The sequence below is a fragment of the Planococcus citri genome, chromosome 4, assembly GCF_950023065.1.
Source record: "Planococcus citri chromosome 4, ihPlaCitr1.1, whole genome shotgun sequence".
NCBI classification, from domain to species: Eukaryota; Metazoa; Arthropoda; class Insecta; order Hemiptera; family Pseudococcidae; genus Planococcus; species Planococcus citri.
In genome coordinates this window covers 18,848,739-18,865,199 of record NC_088680.1, presented here as the reverse complement: position 1 = coordinate 18,865,199, position 16,461 = coordinate 18,848,739, and the positions used below count along the sequence as shown (strand labels likewise).

The window sequence follows — 16,461 nt, the reverse complement described above, 5'->3', positions numbered from 1 at the left end:
TAGTCTGCCAACATTGAGTTGTGTGTAGGTATTTTTCGCGAAGGGATGTTAATTATGAATTTTTAACCAGGAACACTTCGCATTTGCAGCGTGACAACTAGTTCTTTGCATAACATTAGGACTCCCTATGTTTGATTAGAGTTGTTCCTGGACAAAGGGGAATGAGAACCTGTTGAAAGGTTCGATCAAGTGCTCAAATAATGTCGACTGTTTACATGTATTTTAACAATGCGGATCTTTTGTCTGTTTGAAGAGGATAGTAGGATGACTTTGGCCAGTCATTCTTTTCTTTTTTTTCAAAGAAAAGGCTTGACTGTAAAGGTGGTATAGGTAAAATTAATAACGCAGAGATTCTGAACATTTGCATGACGGAAATCCTCTATTTACTTTTATTTGGCTGATGAAGATTTCAACCCATCTAATGTTTACTTTTTTGATTAAATTCTTGGAAAATTTCGACTGCAGAAATTAACATTTCAGTTCTCATTCAGCTCCTGCATATGCATAATAACAGAAGTGGTTTTATTGTTATCTGTTCATCACCTTATCATAGGGTTCAATTATTTTGAATACCCATGGAAGACTAAATGGAACAATTTTGATCGATGGGATTTTTCACATATACTCATCAACAGGTACCTTGATTGAGATTTCAGCAAATGTGTTTCAGCTTCCCATAAATATTCCATTCGAGTAACTTGATCAAAATCAGAATTGCATGCTGAGCCAAATTCTACCACATCATAGCTAACTTCTTTCTTATTCAATTTTTTTTTGCAATCCATTGTTAGAGTCACATTCATCATAAGAGTCGATTTGGTACATCTTTGGACTCTGGAGTGATGGACAACGATCTTACTGAAATAGGTATAGTTTCAATGCTTCTTCATATCTTCAATAATAGACCATGTGTTTTTCCAGCGTTCTTCTTTTGGGAACATAAAATCACATAGGTTTCATTTTGGTACTTCTGAGAACACTCACTGGTGACCTCACAAAATTGCATTATCCATCCTGCTCCAGTTTTGTATCAATTGATCATTCAGCAGAATCACAAGTACTGATGCCAGATGATCTCATCATACTCTCATTTTAGAATCTTCAAGAGCCAGTAATGATCATCATGAGGGTAGATATACCATTCAATTCCACAGGAAAAAATGATTGATTCTAATCAGGTCTAAACAGATTTAATCCGATCAAAACTATGATCAGGTGTAATACTGAGTTTCAGAAATGTGCTGATCTGATCAGAACTATTAGGATCTGGTTGGATCCAATCAGGTCACCCACATTGAATCTGATCAGGTCTGAACAGAGCTACATACAAATAATCCTATCAAAATTTCAGTCAGGCGCTCAGGCCTAATTGATTCTGGGAAATGTCCTGATCTGATCAGAAGATCTGAACAGATGCAATTTGATCAAAAGTGTAATCACTAATCAGGTGTAGGTAGGTATTTTGAAGTTCAGGAATGTGCTTATCTGGTCCTGGTCGGGTCTCTCCTACTGCATCTGATCAGATCGGGTTTGAACAGTAAATGTATCTAATCTGATCACAACACATTGGTCAAACGGTCTTTTCAATTGGATTACAAATAGATCAAGCTTGAACAGATTTAATCTGATCAAAGCTGTGTTCAAATAATTGGATTTAAGAAATGCTTTAATCTGATCTGATCTGATCTTATTTGATATATTCAGATTTGGTTGCATCCAATTAGGTCCAAACAGATCTGATCTGATCAAAACTCCAGTCGTGTTTAAATTGGTTCTAGGGAATAATGGTACCTCATTAGATCTCGTTTGATCAAAATTCCAGTCAAATCAAATTGACTTTGGGGTATGTTTTTTTCTGCTCTGCTCAGTTCAGATGTATCTAATTCAAATCTGGTTAAATCTAATCAGGTCCTCTCTACTGAATCTGATCAAGTCTGAATAGATCTAATCCGATCAAAATTCTGCAGATTGAATCGGGGAAACTTCCTGATCTGAATTTTGATTAGATTTATTAAAATGTACATACAGTAAAAGCTCATTATAACACTTTTCAATGGACTGAAAAAAGAGCGTTATAAGCAAAAGTCTCATTTTAGCGCTGATGAGGGTGATACCGTGAATCCTCATTTTACATTTACAGCAAAAAGAGCATAATAAAAGAAGTGGAGTTATACAAAACTATTTTCTTTGGTCAAAATTTCCAGAAAGCCTTGCTTTTTGTTCCAAATTTTCTAAAAAGTAATCAGTTGCTTACCAAAATTATGAAAAATTTTACTTTTCAGTTTTCTTCTCAAGATTATGGTGGAAAATCTATGTAGAACTGTACTCTCTTATTGTACAAGTAAAACTGTAGACACCTGCCTGTTTTGTAGTCAAGCTTCTATTAGAGTTTGATATCAAAAAATCTTAATTTTTTTTGGTCAAAATCAAAAATAATTTTACTTGTTTGTATGAACTAAAACTGTTGAAAGTTGAAAAACAGATTTTTTGGCAAATTAAAACTGCAAAAATTGCGAGATAAAAACTGTTGCTGAGGCCAAACTTTTCAGAAAGTCTTGCTTTCTTGTCACAAAAAACCGGTTTTTTGTTGTCAAAATTATTTTTAAAAATGTGATTTTTTTCTGAACTTTAGAGCATTAGCATGTGATTTATAATCGCTTATGAGCTTTACATCGCAATTAATTTTACATTGGTCCAGAGGAAATCAGCGTTATAACCAAAAGTAGTATAACAAGCTTTTACTGTATTTGAATTCTATTTTGGTCTTTCTAACTGATCTGAACTGATTTAGTTTGTGCAAAACTCTGGTCACTTGATTAGAAATGGGAAGTGTCCTGCTCTGATCAGATGCAACCAGGCTTTTTCCCCTATTAGATCAGATCACTTCTGAACAGATCTAATGCGATCAAAACTACATATGATCGGATCTAATTGAATCTAAGGAATGTCATCCTGATCTGATCAGATCTACTCAGAGTCAGATCTTGTGGGATCCAGTCCTGTCTCTTTTATCGAATCTGATCTAATCTGAATAGATCTTATCTGATCAAAACTTTGATTCCACCAGATTATATCTAGTGAAATGAAGTTGGATCCACGGTTTTACGCCCACATCTAATCAAATCCTGTCTCCATCTGCTGGGTCTTCAAGCCAAAAATCCTTCCGCAAAGATGGTGAGCTGAGCTGAAATTGTGAAACAAAATTTTAATATATGTATGTAAGGACTAGTTTTCACACTTACTTACCTATCACCTTTTTCTTCCTATACATGTCTGTCCAGTGTCCATAGATCATTTTCTTTGGGTTAAAGAATACAAAACCAGCAATGATAACTTGAGCAGGAAATTCCTTCACTTTGAATCAAATTTTTGTATTGATTTTAATCTTGGGGAATGCAGCCTCACATTCTGTTTCTTGTCTGGAATTTCACATTCCCAAATATCAAAAAGTATCAGTTGATTAGATCCAAAATAAATTCAAATTCTTCAAGTTTGGGAAAAACGAAATCACAATTTCTGACAATTTGATGATAATTGATAACCCTGAAGCGCTGACTTATTCTGTACTGACTATTGACATATACCTACTGAAGAAACCTTCAGTTACTGATATCACTGAGGGAACCTCCGGGGCCATATCCAATGCTTCTCTCAAGGATGTTAGTAATATTGGAGCTTTCCTCAGTGAAATCACAGCGCTCCTGAGATCCTTGATCAAGCCAACATAAAAAAGAGTGAAGCAATGCTCATCCTGAGTCTCAGAAATGGCCTATTCTGCAACCAAAACCAATCAAATAGTTGATGGTACCCAAAACCCAATAAAAAATGATTTCATAATTTCACTCAAGCAGGAAGCTCCAAGGAACAAATCACTGTCCAAAGTCCTCATCAAGTTACCATCTGTTCCACACATCTTGAAACCTTTCCGCATCTACATACAACCAGACCACCAAGCCAAATACCCATAACCATTTCTGTAAATCTTCTGCATATTTCATCGCGGCTATTTCGCTATTTCATTTCCTCAATATCACCATATTATCTATAGAGTTAATTTACAAGCTGAACATGCACCGTGCTGCAAGAGCCATCCAAGTTATCCCATTTCTCCACAACTTATGGATTACTCTCCGCCTCAGCGAACCAGGAATGGACATGGTTCGCTAATGAATAATCAAACAACCTTTGGCTCATAGGGTCAGTGTACACGATGAATGGAAATAATTTAACGTGTACTCGTTAAATTATGAATTTACACCGAACACAGATGAAAATTTGTTTATCCGCGTGTTTTCCATTAATTTATACAATAATTTACATGCCATGGCTCGGCTGTGGCACTGTGTGGCGGTGGTGTACTCGTCAACACAGCTAATGTTGAGCGTCGGATGAATTCTGGTGTAAATATTAGCAATCGAGATATTCGCGATCGCTTACACCTATAACAACCGCCAATATATAGGGACTGATTCGGCATCGATTGGTGACCATTCTGAGAACCACTTGTTGTGTGGCTTCAGACTGAACATCTTATATACCCTGAGGCTTACCATCGTCGTAACGAGAAGTACAGACGTCTAATGCTTTTTCTTCTTATTTTATCGAAGATATTCTAAAATCTTTTTTCCTCTGCCTCACCCCATAAAAGAAGATTAGCGTTCGTGCGTGCGTGTATAGGTATCTTCTACGCTGTATGTGTATATAGGTAGAGGTACATATATTATTTACTCTCCAACTTTTATTTTCGTCCGAGTTCATTACGGCTACCTTGGTAATATTAACAATCCACTCGGTTGAATAAAAATCTCGCGCGTTGGGGTACGGTACACCAAAGTGGCAGAGGGGATCGGGGACGGGGGAAGACACGACACGATAGCAATAATTAAAGACAATGGATCTCTCGCAGCAAAGGTGGGATCTCCAGACGTACACAATCTATACGCTTCTCATTATAAATTTTATTCAATGAGTACTGAATTCGGCTCGCCGCGCCGATTACGATAATCTGCGCGCGTCATCGTAAGCGAACAGGTGTTCCGGTATTTTCTCATTCTTTTTTGGCAAATTCGAATCCGTCTCTTCCATTATTACAACAATCACATATCAACGTATAGAGGTACAATGTATCCAATCATTCATTTATCTATTTTCCACATCGTATAAAGGCACATAACTGTTCTAGACAAAAATCACCTTGTATGTCACCCACATGGTATACCAGCTACATACAATGTACACGACAAGCTCGATACTTCGTATAATATGCTTCATCAATACGAGATTTATATATACCCGTGAAAGGGGCCACGAAGTCTGTAAATCTCCACTGATTTTCATCTACAACAGGTAGAGGTACTGGGTATGCTTCTTTGACGTCGTCTCGAAAGGGCTTTCGTCACCTTGGAATTCTTTTTTTATTTTCATCGTTCCCTTCCTCTTCGCCATCAGTTAATCTATTCAGCTACCCTTTTTTTTCTATTGTGGTACCTTTTTATTGTGTAGTAATATCTTCGATCCGGAACAGATTTCTTCATCATTAACCTTTTTTTTTCGTTTTAATTAAGTAAAAGGTTTATTTTATCCTGCGAGATGAGAATTTGGTAAGCATGTTTCGTATATATTGATGAAGGTCGTGTAGTCCCAAAGGGAAAAGAAGTCTCTTTAGATTATGACTTCTTCGATGTGGATTTTTCCCCTTGCTTTTTGACAGCCATAATGGTAATATCGGATGAAGAGATCTGCAGAAGTCATTTTTTAGCTCGTGTAAATGTCATCGGAAATATGAAAAATGGTAGAACGCGGATTTTCATACTGTGTTCTCAGCAGTTATTATTGCTCTGGTCAGCTCAGTTGGCTGGTCTTTTTATGCGAGAACTGTCATTATAGTAATTGATTATGTCGAGGTGAATATGGGTAATAAAGATTAAACATCGATCGCACATTAATTATTCCATGATTCTGCTAAATCATTGGATACGAGTATTTTCATCATTCGAAATGTTCGATGTTCTCCAATCGGATAAAAAATAAATTACAAATTTTAAAGATTGTTTAAATTTTTACGTGTTAAGTACCTACATCCTACATAATCTAACGTGGAAATTACAAATAATCAGTGAAGTCTGCCACTTAAACACCTCATTTTGTACAATGTATTCGCCATTATCACTTTAATGACTAGAAGACGCCTAGGACTTTAAACATAAGTACTTACTTTAAACAATTTTTCGAAATACATAAATACGAGTAGTATTAGAAAACACATTAAAACAACTTTTATACTACAAACAATCAAAAGTACAGGTAGTCTAACTATTGCTAAAACATTTTGAACAACTTTGACGGCGCAGCGTTCCAATGATAGGTTCTAAATATTTTAGTTTTAATAAAATTTAGTAGTACCCATTTTACAAAGCACAAAGATAACGATTATGTGCAGTTCTTCAATCTTTATGACCCAAAGAAATAGTTACTCCAACACTAAGTCAGTAGTCTTACGTTTTCTTAAACAAAAATAGGTATTCATTTTTTTGATGACCCAGGAGAAAATGATTGGATTTGATCAGATCCAAGCAGGTCTTTCCTATTGAGTTTGATTAGGTTTGAACAATATAGCCAGGTCTGATCAGATCAAATTGGATCCAATCATTTTCCGCTGAGTGCCCTCGTAATTCTGTACTCCAATGCAAAAAGGATGGAAGTCCTATGACCTGGCATAAGGAAAGGAGGTTAGTGTGTTCAGTGCAGTTTTGAGAAACAGGGATTTTAAACTTTTCAGTTCAAAATTTGAAATTCCTGTTTCTCAAAACTGCACTGAACACACTAACCTCCTTTCCTTATGCCAGGTCATGGGACTTCCATCCTTTTTGCATTGGAGTACAGAATTTGTAATTCATAACAATTATGAGCTGATCACACATTCACGAATCATTCTTTTGCTCCTCGTTCTCCTCACATTAGACGACATTACTTTTGATTTTTGCATTATTTTACTCAAATTTTCAGATACTTTACCTCAATTTTGCCAAAAATTTCATCAATTTATAGTCGTTTTCATGCAATTTTAAAGTTTTTACGATACTTTATGCAATTTTTGTCAACTTTGATGACATTTGATCAATTTTATTAGTAATGATTGATAATTTATGCAATTTTTACACAAAATTTTACTCACATTCTAAAATACAAAATTTTATAAATTTTCAGTCATTTTAACAAGCTTTGAAATTGTTTTGTGCAATTATTGCCAAATTTTACTCATTTTTACTAAAATTTCTCAACTTTTTGATAATTTTTAAACAAGCACAAAAAACACAATATAAGAATATTTTAATGCAATTTACAATTTTAACTCAATTTCATGAAATTTTACAAGGATTTTGCCAGTTTATTGTAATTTTTAACAATTTCAATGTTTTTTCAGCATTTTAAATTCATTATTAGATTATTTTAAAAACATTTTATGCAATTTTGGCTGTTTTTTTTTTGTTGAAAATTTTGATGAGATTTCATCGTTTTTTGGTGTTTTTTGACAGTAGCGTAACTTAACACTCCTTCTAGGGGGAAGGGGGTTAGAAATTCAGATACAAACGCAACTGATTCTTGATACATGATTTTTACTACGTTTTATGCAATTTTTGTTGAATTTTGACAATTTTTTCCCCTAATTTCTCTATAAGTCAATGCTTTTAATTTTTTTTGCCATTTTAAGGTACATAATTATATTTTAATAATATTTTATGCAATTATCGCTGAATTTGGACACGTTTCATCAGTTTTTGATAATTTTATTCACTTTGACGCTCATTTCAATTTTTTTTTTTGACATTTTAAACATGTTTTCAAAATATTTTACGCAAATTTTGCTGAAATTCCATAAGTTTTTGACAATTTTGGATGATTTTGATGCTTTATAAATATTCTAATATCATTTTCACCAAAGTTGACTGAAATTTTAGGAGTTTTAACTGGGTATTTTAACGCTTTTCAAATTTTTTGATGTCGTGTTTAAAGTACATATTTCAATTATATTTTAGGCAATTATTTTTGGTGAATTTTTCCCATTTTTTTTTTTTTTTTGAAATTTCACCGAGTTTTGGTAACTTATATTGCTTTTTATGCATTTTCAATTTGTTTTGACAATTTTGACCAAAATTTCAACAGTTTTTGATGAATTTTGAAAATTTAAATACTTGCAGGTATAATAAGTTTTAATTATTTTTAAAGTAGGTTTCCAACTATTTTTTATCCAATTTTTAATCACTGTTTTCAAGTATGTAATTACAGGCATTTCATCATTTTTTTTGTAATTTGAAAGTGTTTAATGCCTTTAAAAGTATTTTAATATCATTTTCAACATGTTTTGATAATGTTTTATGCAGACCTTTTTTGGTTATTTTTTTTTGAGGGCGCGCTGATTCTCAAAAGTTGTTTTTTTTTCAATTTTTGCCAAATTCTTTCGTTTTTATGGGAATTTTTCGATATTTGGCCAATAATATTATGGAATTTTCATCATCTTTCGTGGTTCAAATTGGACATATGTAATGTATACAACAATTAGGTATCCTTAAAAATATTCTGTAGGTACCTCTTAAGAAATCGTGGTCGAAGCTATGCACAAATTGCAGCTGCTGCGCTCTGATTAGCTGAATGGCTTAAATTTGACTTTTTTGCAATCCGAATAATGCCATTAGCAAAAAATATTTAAAAAGAAGCAAGAAATGAGTATAGACTACTTGAAGATAATACTTAATTTACAAACACAAAAATGAAGCAGTGATGTTTCCGGGTGAAATCACTGCCTTCCAAAATATTATTAACCCCCCCCCCCTCCCACAGGTACGTTTTTCACTTTTTTTTGGTTTGAACTTTGTAATTTTTTACATTGGAGTAAGTACACGTTTTCATCAATTTGAAATCAATTCAATGATTTTATAACCATTGCTACATCTAGATATTCAAGTTGTTCAATTTCTCATGCGTACATGTCAAAAATACAAAATGAACGAACTCGAAAAATTTCGAGAGTACAATTCTTTCAAATATGAAAGATGAAGGATTTTTCAGCAGTGATTTTTCAGGGTGTCTAGTCCAACAAAATTTCAAAATAAAAAAACAGGACTTTAGCAGGACATTTTTCAAACATTTGGGATTTTTAAAAAGACAATTTTTTGCTTTTCCAATCTCTTCAAACGTCCCAAGATTTTTTTCAAGCAAGCGTATGTTGAGAATATAATTTTGTCATTTCAATTTTTGATTTCATTTTCACCTTTAAGGTTCTTGTTATTGTAATGAAATTGGGCGAATAAAGAACTTTTTTCAAAATAAAAAATTATAAAAAATTAATGGAAAATTTGAACAACATTTGGAAAAAAATATAGGTACCAATTTTTCGAAAAAGCTATCGAAAATTAGTATTTCGAGGGGTATAAAAACGTTGTTTTCTTGGATGATGAATGAAGAAGTTTATTATTTTTGCTTCAACATTTTATTTTCATTTTTCACTACCTACCTTTTAAGCAAAATTGCTGAAAATCGCTACCTTTTCACTACTTTCACTACCTGGTAGACACCCTGGTAACCCAAAACTCATTCAAGGGTTCACCAAGGACTACATCCGAAGGAAACTGAGTTATTTTACATAAATTATGTTTCTGTTAGACACTGACATTGACACCCCCCCCCCTCACTCAAGGGTCCAGACTTCATGACCACCAGTCAACAGAATGATAGCTTTCAGCACCACAATTTCTTTCAAATCCATCTCAACACTGATTTATCAACTGCACAAGGATCTACAAACCCTCAAAATTTCCATCTGCAAAGAATCTGCCTTACAAAACCAACATTCAAGATATTTTCAAATTGAAAATTGCCCTGAACAAGAAAACATATCTACATATGGCCAAAAGCATAAAAATCAATTAATAGGTTTTTGATTCTGTAAGAGTTTTTCTGAAGATGATAAGTCCTGATCTGCAAAGTTCAACGCATTATACCAAAACTAACACATTTCAGCAATCAGCATCATATGAATCACCAACAACACCGTCTCAAACCAGAACCATCCCGATTCAATATCCAGTTTACCATCGACCATCTTACCAGCCTAATAATCTCAGCTGATCCATATAAATCCATACTGGATGTTGATGGCGCTTCACTTTCATTGCGTGTGTCGTCACACGCACTGGTACGAGTAGGTAAAGTAAAAAAAAAACCGAACGAATACGCGGTTACGATATATTTACTCTCATCGTTGCGTCTGATATGCAGTCATCGAAGAATAACATTATAGTTATTCCAGTAGGTAATATAGGTAATAGGTATTACGTGGAAAGCAACGACAATGACGACGTGGTTACTAGGACACTACCAATTACACAGTCTATCTCTGTACATATTTCTACTAACCGTAATTATTGCGCGAATGTGGAAAAAAATTAATTATTTAACATACACTCTTCTTTCTCCATCCATCCTTCTCTCTTTCTTATTCACTGCCACAACAAAAAAGATTTTTATCTCACTTGGGTAAACCTATGATGAGTATGAGTATAAAAGTCAGTGCATTACATCGTTATACTTATTGTTACGGAAGGTTCTCTCTCACATAATAATACTTCTTCGAGTCAAGTTGCTGCTCGATGACGTTATAATAGGTGAATACTCGACGTTCGTCGGTTGTCTTGCAAGTTGTTGAGAACCTACTAAAACCCGAAACTATATTCGTGGTTTTAACTCTCTCAATACCAAGGTCGTCAAATGACCGTCATAATTAGTCTATACTTTCATTTTTCTATAGGCATGATTTTTATGCAATTTCAGGCATCATTAAATATCGTGACAGTTATGACGACGCCGACGCGACGATGAGATTACCGCACGTTCTGTTATTGTTGCTGTTGTTGCTCAGTTCGGAAAACTTCTAACATCGGATTTCGTCCAACGGAGCTTGGTGGAAATCATACGATAAGTGTGCCATCTTGCAATATTATGTAAAAAAAAAAAAAAAAACACTGACAACGAAGCTCTGTGCAAACTTTAATACATGTGTAAAAACTTATATTATAGACTATACACGTATATATTATTAATAATATGATATGTAGAATTTTATTAGAAAGTTACCACGGTAACGTATTTGACAGTTAGTTTTAATGTTGTAAACATGTCCGTTGAGGATGGCCTAAAGACATTTACTACTGCTGTATAGCGTGTTAAGTTACATTTCTTACCTATATGTAAGTAAGTAAATGCACATTCGGATACTCTCATAAAGTCACAGTAGATAACACAAGCACACCATCACTATATACAATCGTATGTACATCCATGTTCGAAGGTTAATGTATGCGCAATAATGGTCATTCCACGTCAACGGCGGCTTACGTAGCTTTTCCTTTACCATACGAGTAAAATATACGCGAGGAAAATCCTGCTGAACGTGTAGCCAGAAGTCTAGTCTTCAGTGTAAACCTCTCCTATTACGTACTCGGAACAAGTTCAACGTATTGGAAATTTCTTCACTAGGACATCAACACGCTGACGTTGCGCTGTAAAAGCTGCACCGACAGGTTTTCCATTTCCTCCGCCAGCGCACCTCTGTTTACACTATTTTTTTGCAGACTGGATGTAACAATTTGCCACTTATATGCAAAAAGTATAACGTGTTTTTGGTTAATATGCAAGGTTACGGTTACGGCTATTGTACGCAAGTGCGTCTTGCACCTAGGACCGGTAGGATGACTTTTTTTTCCTTCTTCCTCTCTGTAGGTATTATCAGACGGTCGTCTCTCGGTATCGTACCTAGTCTACATATGTACACTATTATACACACATAGTCATCATAACGTGGTATAATGTTGTAGACGAGCAACAACCCACATAACAAAAGACACACCGGAGTCTACCTGTGTATACATTGTGCCTCTGCGTACGGTACTGTTTCCGCAACAAGGGGTTATCTTTCTCTACATATACCTTGTAGTTCACTTCATGAAATGCGGAACTGAATAGATCTGCTATAGAATTCCCTTCAGCATATACGAGTAACTTTGCATCGCGCCACACATCTTGGTGGCGCACAAAAGATTTACTATTTTTAACCCTTGAGAAAGTCGTCGAGGTGGTCGTTATAAATAGGCTTGAACACGGATAAAAATCTTCTGTTGATGGAAAAGAGGAAAAAAATTGGGAAGGTATATTCAGATCAGGTTTGCTGCATTTTCACCCTCTATTTTTTCCCCTTTGTGGAATGAGTATTTTTTGTGATTTCCATGCTAACACTGTTGATGGAAAAATTTTCCCATCGGAGGGGCGAAGAAAAGGAATCGAGAAAACCAGAAACATTTTTTAAATTTTGATACTGATACTGACAATGGAAAGGATAGAATTTTTTTCGAACAATATTCGAATAAATGAACCTTAATGCTAATCCTGCCACAAGCTTCATTTCACTCAAAATTCGTTGAAAAAAACTGGTTTTTTGAGTTAACCTAACCCTCTTACTCCAAACTGACTGAATCCAAAAAAGATTAAGAGCCACCATTGTCAGGGTGTCTACCAGAGCCAATTTAGCTAAAAGAATGACTTTTTCAGGCTAAAAAAAAATCAAATTTGACTATTTTTATTATAAAAACAAAATTTTTAAAAATTTACATCATCAAGATTCAACCTAAACGTAAAATTTCGGTACAGGGGCGAAGCAAACCAATTTCACTAAGGGGGGGCATCAAATATCTTGAAAATGTCAACTACAAAATCGCCAATTTTCTAACAACTTGGATAAACCTTGCATTTTTTTCATGCTCTCCCAACATGATTGAATTCAACTTATTTCATAATGGGAAGTTCAAATTTTTTTGAGGTAGGTATTTTACTTGAAAAATAGTAGATTTTAGCAACATTTTAAACACAATTTTTGCTTTAAATTAAAATTTTTCCCAAGTGTGAAGTGATTTTTGGCCAAAAGTATGACTTTTATTATATGACTTGTATGACTGCAAATCTCAAAGTATGACTTTTGTATGACTTTTATGACCTGGTAGACACCCTGATTGCCCCCTCTTCCCCTCATAAGAAAACTACTCATAGAAAAATGAAAATTGATGAGTTTGAATAAGCTAATTTTAATCAATGGTCCATTGAAAAAAAAACATAAAAATTTTAAACTGCAATGTCTCTTATTAGTCAGGTCTCAATTTGACAAAAAAAAGCTCCCGCTCGCGATTCATGCTAAAAGCAATTTTATGATTGATTCTTGTTCTACACACTAAAGCGAATAAATTTAGCTTGTATGCCTATTTTTCCCCCTCCCCCTTTTCCGAGGGTCCACCCCCCAACATTTGAAATTCGTGTATCTCCTAATCTATGGGTTGCACAAAAAAAATTATAAAACAAAAATTGTTCCTTGACATCAGATCTTTAATTTGAGTTCATCAAAATTTGTTTTGGAGCAACCCTTCCCCTTCAAATTTTGTAAATACCCCTCAAGAAAACATCAATATTACATTTTTCACATTTTTAATGAAAAGTTTCAAAGTTGAAGAAAAATCTGTAATTGCTAACAAAAAGTGTTCAGAATTGAATTTCTTTTCCAACGAATTATATTACGACCATTTTCCACCCCCCTCCCCGCCACCACGGTGATCCCACCTCCCCCGGTTACAAATACCAGACAACAAGGGAAAAAATCCAACGCAAGTTGTTTCGGGTTGAAATTTGCATGGTACATAGGTGGGTACCATCAAGAGACTTACGCGTGGAAAGTTTTGGACCTACAGACCCAGGGCCTTTTTGAAAAACCTCCCCTTTTCTAAAATTACAGTAAAAATAATAAAATAAGAATTTTAAGAAAATCAACCATTAAGGAGTAGGGTGTCGTTTTCGCATGATTCGATACCGCTGAGTATGAATATGACGTCAGATTTTCTGCTACATTCATCTAACCCCCTCCAGAGCCCCCAGACCCCCACCACAAATTTTACCATTTTTGAAAAGAATTACCTACTTTGGTTATTGGTGATATTGGTATCGTTTTCATATGATTCGAACCCCCTGAGCACAAATATTGCGTCAGATTTTGTTTTACACTCATACAGCCCCTCCAGAGCCTCAGCCCCCCCTCAATTTTCACTTTTCTTGAACTACGGCTACTTTTATAATAGGGGTCAAAAATACATCTGTGCCTAACAGTTGAAAATTTTCAGCGTGGAAAGTTTTGGACCCCCAGACACCCCCCCCCCCTTCGAGAAACCTCCCCTTTTCTGAAATTACAATAAAAATAATTTTCTCAAACCCATGTGAACTCATGAAAATTTCCAACCCCCTCCCCTCAAATTTACCCCCCAAATGACGTTTTTTATGCATTTTAATAATGAAAATTGAGGGGGGGCTGAGGCTCTGGAGGGGCTGTAACTTGATGGTACCCACCTACCATGCAAATTTCAACCCGAAACAACTTGTGTTGGATTTTTTCCCTTGTTGTCTGGTATTTGTAACCGGGGGGGTGGGATCACCCTGGTGGCGGGGAGGGGGGGTGGAAAATGGTCGTAATATAATTCGTTGGAAAAGAAATTCAATTCTGAACACTTTTTGTTAGCAATTACAGATTTTTCTTCAACTTTGAAACTTTTCATTAAAAATGTGAAAAATGTAATATTGATGTTTTCTTGAGGGGTATTTACAAAATTTGAAGGGGAAGGGTTGCTCCAAAACAAATTTTGATGAACTCAAATTAAAGATCTGATGTCAAGGAACAATTTTTGTTGTATAATTTTTTTTGTACAACCCATAGATTAGGAGATACACGAATTTCAAATGTTGGGGGGTGGACCCTCGGAAAAGGGGGAGGGGGAAAAATAGGCATACAAGCTAAATTTATTCGCTTTAGTGTGTAGAACAAGAATCAATCATAAAATTGCTTTTAGCACGAATAGCAAGCGGATATGCAATTGAGACCTGACTATATTTCTTGCTCCAAACGTAAAATTAAGTGTCAGAGACAAACTGCCCTATTTGCCCTACATTTCTCTACAATCCTGAAAACTTGCTCAAGTCATTCTAAAAATTTCACATCTTTCTTTGATCAATCAATCAATCAATCAATCAATTTTTTCAAATAATAGAAATTAAAAATTTTATGCATCAGTATTTTTCTCCTTTCTTTCTCTTAAACCCCAAAAATCTGCTCAAATTATTCTGAAAATGTCACATCTTGTACGTTGCTTGCAGGTAGGGGTCAAGGATGTATAGGACTAAGGGAAATAGAGGAATTCTCCTGCAAAAGCCCTGAAACGGTTAAGGCAGAGCCCGAACCCCATCTTTTCATCAAAAAAAAAATCAGTGACCAAAGAAGCTCAAAGAAGTAACCCCCCCCCCCAGACGAACGCGAGCAAAAATTTTAATAATGAAAAAACTGACACAAAAAATTAAACACCTAAAATTGAAATTTTCACGTTTTCAATTTCAAAATAGATGGTTTATTTGCTATTTTGCAACTTTGTGGTAAAAAAGCAAGACTTTTTGATAATTTTTGGCAACAAAATGAAAATTTTTGAAATTTCTGGCAAAAAAGCAAATTTTTAACAAAAGCGAGACTTTTGGGTAATTTTTAGGAAAAAATTAAATTTTTCAGCACTTTAGACAAAAAGTTAGCATTTTGCACAATTTTATCAAAAGGGAGTGCTTTATTGCAATTTCTGGCAAAAAAACAAGATTTTCAAATAACTTTGAAAAATGTAAAGTATTTTTAAATTTATAAGAAAAATATGAAATTTTTCAGCAATTTTGCTAAAAAGCAAGCATTTTTTACAGCTTTAGGCAAAAAGCAAAACTTTGGCAATTTCAACAAGAAGCAGGACATTTTGGAAATTACTGGCAAAAAATGATATTTTTTCGCAACTTTTGATGAAAAAGCAATCCTTGGACTTTTTTACAACTTTCAGTTTTGATTTTTTTTTAAAAAACGAAATTTTGGAGTAGTTTTAAAAATAAAAGTAAAATTTTTTAGAAAATTTACGAAAAATCAAAATTTTTTGTCTATTTTATGTAAAAAGCAAGACTTTGACAAACTTTTTCAATTTTACAGGGTGTCTAACAAAACTCACAGATAAAAATTCATGACTTTTTCATGACCTATATTTCACATTTTTACCGCATAAAATTACCCCCCCCCCCCCCGCCAACAAACAAATTAATGACCTGACATTTTTTTGTTTGTGAGCAGGTATGTATTTCAGTTTTTTCATTTTTCGAGTAAAATTCATGACTTTCATGGCCGTTAGACACCCTGTTTTAGCAAAAAGCAAAACTTTTTGACAAATTATTCGTAAAAAATGATTATTTTTTCTAATTTTTATTGAAAAAGTGATTCCAAATACAGTATATGGTGCATAGGCAAGACCTTTCGGTAATTTTTGGGGGAAAAATCGATCGTTTTTGGCAATTTTGATAAAAGGC

General features: G+C 34.4%; 1 protein-coding gene across 1 annotated transcript in view; it reads right to left on the bottom strand.

The window, feature by feature from the left end:
• Positions 1 to 16,461, bottom strand: part of grh (grainy head) — a 270,619-nt gene that overhangs the window by 208,317 nt on the left and 45,841 nt on the right. The window lies entirely within an intron of this gene.